This window comes from Triticum urartu, chromosome 3A, assembly GCF_056163025.1.
Source record: "Triticum urartu cultivar PI428250 chromosome 3A, HENAU_Tu73, whole genome shotgun sequence".
Lineage (NCBI taxonomy): Eukaryota > Viridiplantae > Streptophyta > Magnoliopsida > Poales > Poaceae > Triticum > Triticum urartu.
Window position 1 is genome coordinate 415,513,989 of NC_141875.1, and position 8,694 is coordinate 415,522,682.

The window sequence follows — 8,694 nt, forward strand, 5'->3', positions numbered from 1 at the left end:
CATCATCATTTCTTCTCTCAAGTGGTTCATCATCATCATGATCTACCAAATTTCAGCTCAAGTGGCTACTCCATGTGAGTGCGTCATCCAAATCTCTTTTCTGGACCAAATATGCAGTTACAAAGCAACCATGTTGTTTTGTGGTCCATTTCTTCTCAAAATCACCAGGATGATAGTCCTTCTCATGCTAAACCTCCTAGACATCATATTGGACCCTTAGCATCTCTCTGTGGATCACGGGTCCTGATCAAGTTTGAGACAGCAAACTTGCATCGCTGCCTCACTTCGCTACAGAGCCTCTCTTGATCTTTCACCTCCTACAGTCTCTAGGATGCAGAGACAACACTCTAGACAGCTCACGGCAGTCTCTTGCGTCCCCTCCATGCTGGGCACAGTGGTGACCGCGTCTTTAGCACGTTTGTGCACGCGCTCTGGCAGCGTTGGCCGCGCTCTAGAAGTCGGGACGCGTCGGGCAGCTCCATCTCGGTGAGTTCTGCGCGTTTGGGTGTGCTGACCTGACTCCCTCCTCTCTCACGTCGCTCTCCCTCCTCTGCCCCCTCTCGAAGCATCCTTGTCGGTGCTAGCAGCCATGCGCCCATGGGTACACTGTGCGCCGCTCGTCTCTGTCCTCGTCTTGTCTTCTTCCTCCCCCCCCGGCGCCATCTCCTCCCCGTGAGCCTCCTCTGCCTCGTACATGTCCTCTCCAGCTCCCCCGTGCAGCTAGCGGCCATCGCCGGAGCAGCCCGTGAGCCATGGCGGGCCCGAGCTCGGGATCCTTCTCCCCCGCCTATATAAGCGACCCCTAGGCCTCTCGGCCGCCCCAGGCTCTTCACCTCACACCTCTCCCCTCCCCATCCACTCCATTGAGTCCCAGAGCTCCCCCTCACCACAATTGCTCACCACTGCCGCTGCCGGCCTCTGCTCAAATCCGAGCGAGCCCGAGCCCCTCTCTCCATTCCATCACTACCATAGCACCACTCAGATCCCGACGAGACTCCCCAGCCCCTCCGCTCGTCGCTGGAGCATCCATGGCCGCGAGCCCGTCGGCGCCCGAGGCCATCCTCCGCCTCGGCTGGTGCTTCTCTCGCCTCGGTGCTCTCCTGTGGTCGCCTCCTGGCTAGATGGACGCGACCCTCCTTCCCAAGCCCGCCGGTGGCCTCGCCTCCTCCAGAGGTGGTCGGAGCCGCCATGGCCATCGCTAGCGCCAACCCTGTCCTCTGTCCGCGTGGGCGAGCGGGAGCTTGAAGATGACGACCAGCTAGGCGGGCCCCACACCAGCGTGGACCCCACTCGTCAGCGACTCCACGCATTGACCCCGCCTCGCCACGTCATTTAAGTGGAAACATATTCTAGGGAATATGTTTTCGCTACACTGTAAGCATAGATTGCCTCTGTTTCGGGCTAAAATACATTTTCTGCGCTGGAAAGCGTATTCTCAGCATTTGCGCTTTCTGTTTTCCAGCTAGGGGCCTCTTTGTGAAGATTCTTTTACAGATTGGTCCCTGCAGCTCATCTACCCATATCTTTTTACTCACAACTCCAAATGAGGTGATTCCAAAGCCCACTTCTTTGTCTCATCAAGCCTATTCCGATGGGATCATTTTCACCATGTCATAACATTCTGAAAATGATCATTATGCCCTTGCCCTTACTCAGCCCCCTCCGAGAGAGAATTGTTTCCGATGATTCTTTCCACGAGCTTCTCGCACTTCTTCCCGGTGATTCCATCCCTGTCAAGCAAGCCACACCCTCCATTTGCATGATTGCAATGCAATGACATGGTTTACTTATTTAAACTTGCTTAAAATTTGCATTAGCTACATATGACTTGTTCATGGCATTTCTTGAAGTAATATTTTCATCTTGCTATTGCCATGATGTTGCTTGGAGTTCTAGGATCAATATTTTGCAACTTATGAGGATGCCATGTGCCATTGGATTATTAGTGGATTATATTATTTTCATCATGGTATTGGATATTATGCTTTGGAGTATTATTTTGGGTATGATGTTATCATGTGGATCTTAGGTTAATCTTGCTATTGGATTAGTAGTATCTTGATTCTTGGATTCATCATGATGGTAGTGTTATGTTATCCTCAGAGTATTTTGATATGACGATATTATGCTTTGGATTATTTGTTGTATATTGCTATGACTTGGATCACAGGTTGATAGATGATACCGGAGTATCAGTTATCACAGATCTATCTTGGGACAAATTTTGTCATTTCGTTGGTCAGGTGCCACCAAACTGGGCTTTTCCAGTACAACCACATTTGCCTTTATGGGAAGGCCCTAATGCGGTCTATTGTCATGCGTCTCGCTGGTTCCTCCAACTAGGGAAGGTTATGTGTGCGTGCTACCCTGGCCCGATAGGCGGGGATAACCTTGTGCGCCCGAGTTGTATGGATCCATTGTCCCCATTTGGGACCGTTTTGTTTTGCCACAACGGTGGCTGTTGGATGTCACGAGGTGGCATCGGGGCCACCCAGGACTGAGCCCAAAAGGGGAGTTGGTCGAAGTGGCCAGGAGAGCGTCATGGCAGTATATTGGTTTTGCCGGGACGTCGTTGGTCCACCGTTCTGTGATGTGGGTACAGTGTGCTAACCTCTACAGAGTGTATTTAATCTATCGATAGTCGCGTCCTCGGTCATGGGCACAGTTCGTACTAGGTCACACCGTTTGATCAACACTCACATGACGGAATGACTTATAGATGATTTATATGTTGATATGTGAGCTATAACAGTTTGGCAGGATGCCATTGATGATGTTGGGATGATCTTGAGGATGATCATTCAGTTTGTGATGTGGTCATGCGGTGATCACATGGAGGTATTGATCACGAGGTGATCGAGGTGATATATTGCTTGGCCGGATAGCCAAGAGTGAGATGGTTCTTGAGATGGTGGTTCGATAGTAATTCTAGTAGTTTCATATCATGCTTAATAATTATTTCCGCATCATAGTACTTGTTAATAACTTAATCTGTTAAATGCTATGTTGTTGTCTTGCCTTGATGCTTTTGGTTGTTGTGAGCTAAGTATATTCAATGTACTGACCTGGCGTGTCATGTCAGATTGCAGGTGATGCCGTCATTGATTGATTGCTTGTCGAGGTTACCGTGCGTGCGAGCTAGATCATGTCCCAGCCAAAGTCCCTGCGGAGTGGAGTTCATCACCTTCGTCGTTGTTGTGCTGCTAGAAGTTTTCTGCTGCCATGAGTTGTTTCACTGCTAGCATAGAACTACCTAGGAGTAGTGTCGCCGTGCTGATGTGATCCTTTGTAACATCAGGCCTTTGTATCCCTTATCCTTTGTAATAAGAGCGGATTTGTTCTATGTCAAGCAGTGCCGTATTCTAGAAGACTTGATCTCTAGGCTAGAATGTGGGGTGTTCCGGTTCCTCTGAGCCGGGGTGCCACAGCTTCGGGGTGTGAAAATGGTACCTTACAGACCACAAGCCGGGTTTTCCTTCGACCTGGTGTTTCCAAGTCAGAAGTTGATGGATTTACCTCTACCTCACTGGCTCGGCTGGTCCCGATGTGTTCGTGAGAGGAGTCGACATCAGCAAGTTCATTCTGCAGGCGACCAAGAGAGTCAAGATCTTCTACCTCATTTTCTTCTTCATGCTCCACCTCTTCAAGATTATCGTCCTTGGGTGGAGTTGGAACTCGAGGTGTGGTTTTCCACCAATCAGCGTCTTCCTGCATAATGTAAGCCTGCATATCAGAATGAAGTAAAGGAAATTGCACAAACTATAAATAAGAAAAGATGACTTACATATGGTGTCGGGTTGCTAGCAAAGAAAGGGGCAAGCCCCACAAGGTCAATCTTCTCCCAGGTATCACCAAGAAGCTTCTTGATAGCCTTCATAAAGTCACTAGGGACAAGCCATTCTTACTGAAGCGCAGATCATTGATACGTCTCCAACGTATCTATAATTTTTGATTGCTCCATGCTATTATATTATCTGTTTTGGATGTTAATGGGCTTTATTTTACACTTTTATATCATTTTTGGGACTAACCTATTAACCGGAGGCCCAGCCCAAATTGTTGTTTTTTGCCTATTGCAGTGTTTTGCAGAAAAGGAATATCAAACGAAGTCCAAACGGAATGAAACCTTCGGGAACGTTATTTTCTCAATAAATGTGATCCAGGAGACTTGGAGTGGGCGTCAAGAAACAATCAAGGAGGCCACGAGGCAGGGGGCGCACCAACCCCCTGGGCGTGCCCTCCACCCTCGTGGGCCCCTCGTTGCTCCACCGACCTACTTCATCCTCCTATATAAGTCCACGTACCCCGCAAACATCCAGGAGCACCACGAAAACCTAATTCCACCGCCGCAACCTTCTGTACCCAAGAGATCCCATCTTGGGGCCTTTTCTGGAGCTCCGCTGGAAGGGGCATTGATCACGGAGGGCCTCTACATCAACTCCATGGCCTCTCCGGTGATGTGTGAGTAGTTTACTTCAGACCTTCGGGTCCATAGCTAGTAGCTAGATGGCTTTTTCTCTCTCTTTGGATCTCAATACAAAGTTCTCCTTGATTCTCTTGGAGATCTATTCAATGTAATCTTCTTTTGCGGTGTGTTTGTCGAGATCCGATGAATTGTGGGTTTATGATCCAGATTATCTATGGACAATATTTGATTCTTCTCTGAATTCTTTTATGTATGATTGGTTTATCTTTGCAAGTCTCTTCGAATTATCAGTTTGGTTTGGCCTACTAGATTGATCTTTCTTGCAATGGGAGAAGTGCTTAGCTTTGGGTTCAATATTGCGGTGCTCGATCCCAGTAACAGTAGGGGAAATGATACGTATTGTATTGTTGCCATCGAGGATAAAAGGATGGGGTTTATAACAAATTGCATGAGTTTATCCCTCTACATCATGTCATCTTGCTTAAGGCATTACTCTGTTCTTATGAACTTAATACTCTAGATGCATGCTGGATAGCAGTCGATGTGTGGAGTTATAGTAGTAGATGGAGGCAGGAGTCGGTCTACTTGTCACGGACGTGATGCCTATATACATGATCATGCCTAGATATTATCATAATTATTTGCTTTTCTATCAATTGCTCGACAGTAATTTGTTCACCCACCATAATACTTATGCTATCTTGAGAGAAGCCACTAGTGAAACCTATGGCCCCCGGGTCTATTTTCCATCATACAAGTTTCCAATATACTTTATTTTGCAATCTTTACTTTCAATCTATATCAGCAAAATACCAAAAATATTTATCTTATTATTATTATCTCTATCAGATCTCACTCTTGCAAGTGGCCGTGAAGGGATTGACAACCCTTATCGCGTTGGTTGCGAGGTTCTTATTTGTTTGTGTAGGTACGAGGTGACTCACGCATGGTCTCCTATTGGATTGATACCGTGGTTCTCAAAAACTGAGGGAAATACTTACGCTGCTTTACTGCATCACCCTTTCCTCTTCAAGGGAAAACCAACGCAGTGCTCAAGAGGTAGCAAGAAGGATTTCTGGCGCCGTTGCCAGGGAGATCTACGCCAAGTCAAGACATACCAAGTACCCATCACAACTCTTATCCTTCGCATTACATTATTTGCCATTTGCCTCTCGTTTTCCTCTCCCCCACTTCACCTTTGTCGTTTTATTCGCCCTCTCTTTCCGTTCGCCTCTTTTTCCTTCCTGCCTTCTGTGTGCTCGTTCTTTTTGCATTATGTTGCCATCATGTCTGAGACTAGGGAGGTTATCATTGGTAAGGATAGTAATATGGAAAACTTTGATACTATTGATGATCCTCTTGAAAACCTTACTATTTCCCACACTAAAAAGTTTCGCATTTGTAGTGGTAATATTATTGAGAAGGGAGTTATTCAAGATTTCTTTACTTGTGTCGGTGCTTTTCCCACCATGAGTGGATCTATCCTTCATAAAACTAGTAGTCTCGCAGATGCTATATCTTTGCTCATAGTTGAACTTGAAAGACAATTTTTACATATGCATCCTTCCATACAAAGGATTTTCCTAGAATTTTCTAATATTGAGCATTCTTCTGTTAAGCGAGCCGCTACCATCTTTTTAGCTCATGAGTTCAGATTTATAATAAAAGAAGCCAATGAAATTGTTGCGCATTATAGGGTGGATGCTGGCCATCCTCCCATAGAAGCGATCCTTTTCTATCAAGAAGACATTATGCGTTTACGATCGTTAGATCATGTTGCTTTTAATGAAAACCTTAGAAAAAAGGTTCCTACCGATGCTCTTGTTAATAGGATCTCTGAACTTAATGATAATTTTTCCATCCAGAACAATGGGCTAGGTTTTTCCCTTGAACAAAGGCCCGTGAGTTTTTGCCAAAAGAATGCTTATAATGATGAATTGATTGTGCAATATGAGGGGCCAAAGGAGGAACCAATACCTCCCGAGCTTGATCTTGGGGACTTTTGTCCCATTAAATTTAGACCTTTTGATTACTTTTGCTTGCCACAAAGAAAACTTGCTGCTGAACGTAGGGAGTATGAGATGAGTTTTGGCGATTTACCTTATCATTATCATGGCAATACCTAGATCTATCTTCGCTTTTATGCCTAGCTAGGGGCGTTAAACGATAGCGCTTGTTGGGAGGCAACCCAATTTTATTTTTATTACTTGCTTTTTGCTCCTGTTTAGTAATAAATAATTTATCTAGCCTCTGTTTTGGTTGTGTTTTTTGTGTTTAATTAGTGTTTGTGCCAAGTAGAACCGTTGGGAAGACTTGGGGAAAGTCTTTTTGATCTTGCTGTAAAAAACAGAAACTTTAGCGCTCACGAGAATTGCTGCCATTTTTATTTGGAAAGTGCTATTTAGTTAATTCTTTTTTAAGATGATTAATAGATAAATTCCTCACGTCCAGAAATTTATTTTAGAATTTTTGGGATTCCAGAAGTTTGCGTTAGCTACAGATTACTACAGACTGTTCTGTTTTGGACAGATTCTGTTTTTCGTGTGTTGTTTGCTTATTTTGATGAATATATGGCTAGTAAAAGAGTTTATAACCATAGAGAAGTTGGAATACAGTAGGTTTAAAACCAATATAAATCAAGAATGAGTTCATTACAGTACCTTGAAGTGGTGTTTTGTTTTCTTTCGCTAATGCAGCTCACGAGATTTTCTATTTTGAGTTTTGTGTTGTGAAGTTTTCAAGTTTGGGGTAAGATTTGATGGATTATGGAACAAGGAGTGGCAAGAGCCTAAGCTTGGGGATTCCCATGGCACCCCAAGGGAAAATCTAAGGAAACCAAAAAGCCTAAACTTGGGGATGCCCCAGAAGGCATCCCCTCTTTCGTCTCCGTCTATCGGTAACTTTACTTTGAGCTATATTTTTATTCACCACATGATATGTGTTTTGCTTGGAGCGTATTGTATGATTTGAGTCTTTGATTTTTAGTTTACCACAATCATCCTTGCTGTACACACCTTTTTAGAGAGACTCGCATGATTTGAAATTTATTAGAATACTCTATGTGCTTCACTTATATCTTTTGAGCTATATAGTTTTTGCTCTAGTGCTTCACTTATATCTTTTGAACCATATAGTTTTTGCTCTAGTGCTTCACTTATATCTTTTAGAGCACGGTGGTGGTTTTATTTTATAGAAATAATTGATCTCTCATGCTTCACTTATATTATTTTGAGAGTTCTTTAGAACAACATGGAAATTTGCTTTTAGGAATAATATAAAAACTTTCATAGAAGTGCATTGAATACTATGAGAACTTTGATACTTGATAATTGTTTTGAGATATGGAGATGGTGATATTAGAGTCATGCTAGTTGAGTAATTGTGAATTTGAGAAATACTTGTGTTGAAGTTTGTGATTCCCGTAGCATGCACGTACGGTGAACCGTTATGTGATGAAGTCGGAGCATGATTTATTTATTGATTGTCTTCCTTATGACTGGCGGTCGGGGACGAGCGGTGGTCTTTTCCTACCAAACTATCCCCCTAGGAGCATGCGCGTAATACTTTGTTTCGCTAACTAATAGATTTTTGCAATAATTATGTGAGTTCTTTATGACTAATGTTGAGTCCATGGATTATACGCACTCTCACCCTTCCACCATTGCTAGCCTCTCTAGTATCGCGCAACTTTCGCCGGTACCATAAACCCACCATATACCTTCCTCAAAACAGCCACCATACCTACCTATTGTGGCATTTCCATAGCCATTCCGAGATATATTGCCATGCAACTTTCCACCGTTCCGTTATTATGACACGCTTCATCATTGTCATATTGCTTGCATGATCATGTAGTTGACATCGTATTTGTGGCAAAGCCACCGTTCATAATTCTTCATACATGTCACTCATGCATCATTGCACATCCCGGTACACCGCCGGAGGCATTCACATAGAGTCATATTTTGTTCTAAGTATTGAGTTGTAATTCTTGAGTTGTAAGTAAATTAAAGTGTGATGATCATCATTATTAGAACATTGTCCCAGTGAGGAAAGGATGATGGAGACTATTATTCCCCCACAAGTCGGGATGAGACTCCACGAAAAAAAGAAAAAAATAGAGAAGAAAGACCAAAAAGAAAAAAAGGCAAAATAAAAAAATGAGAGAAAAAGAGAGAAGGGACAATGTTACTATCATTTTTCCACACTTGTGCTTCAAAGTAGCACCATGATCTTCATGATAGAGAGTCTCCTATGTTATCACTTTT

At 43.8% G+C, this 8,694-nt stretch overlaps 1 long non-coding RNA gene across 1 annotated transcript; it reads left to right on the forward strand.

The window, feature by feature from the left end:
• Positions 1–673: 673 nt before the first annotated feature.
• Positions 674–1,994, forward strand: LOC147979905 (uncharacterized). Its single transcript, XR_015619048.1, has 2 exons — positions 674–1,374; positions 1,463–1,994. It is a non-coding gene; the product is annotated as an uncharacterized LOC147979905 (long non-coding RNA).
• Positions 1,995–8,694: the final 6,700 nt, after the last annotated feature.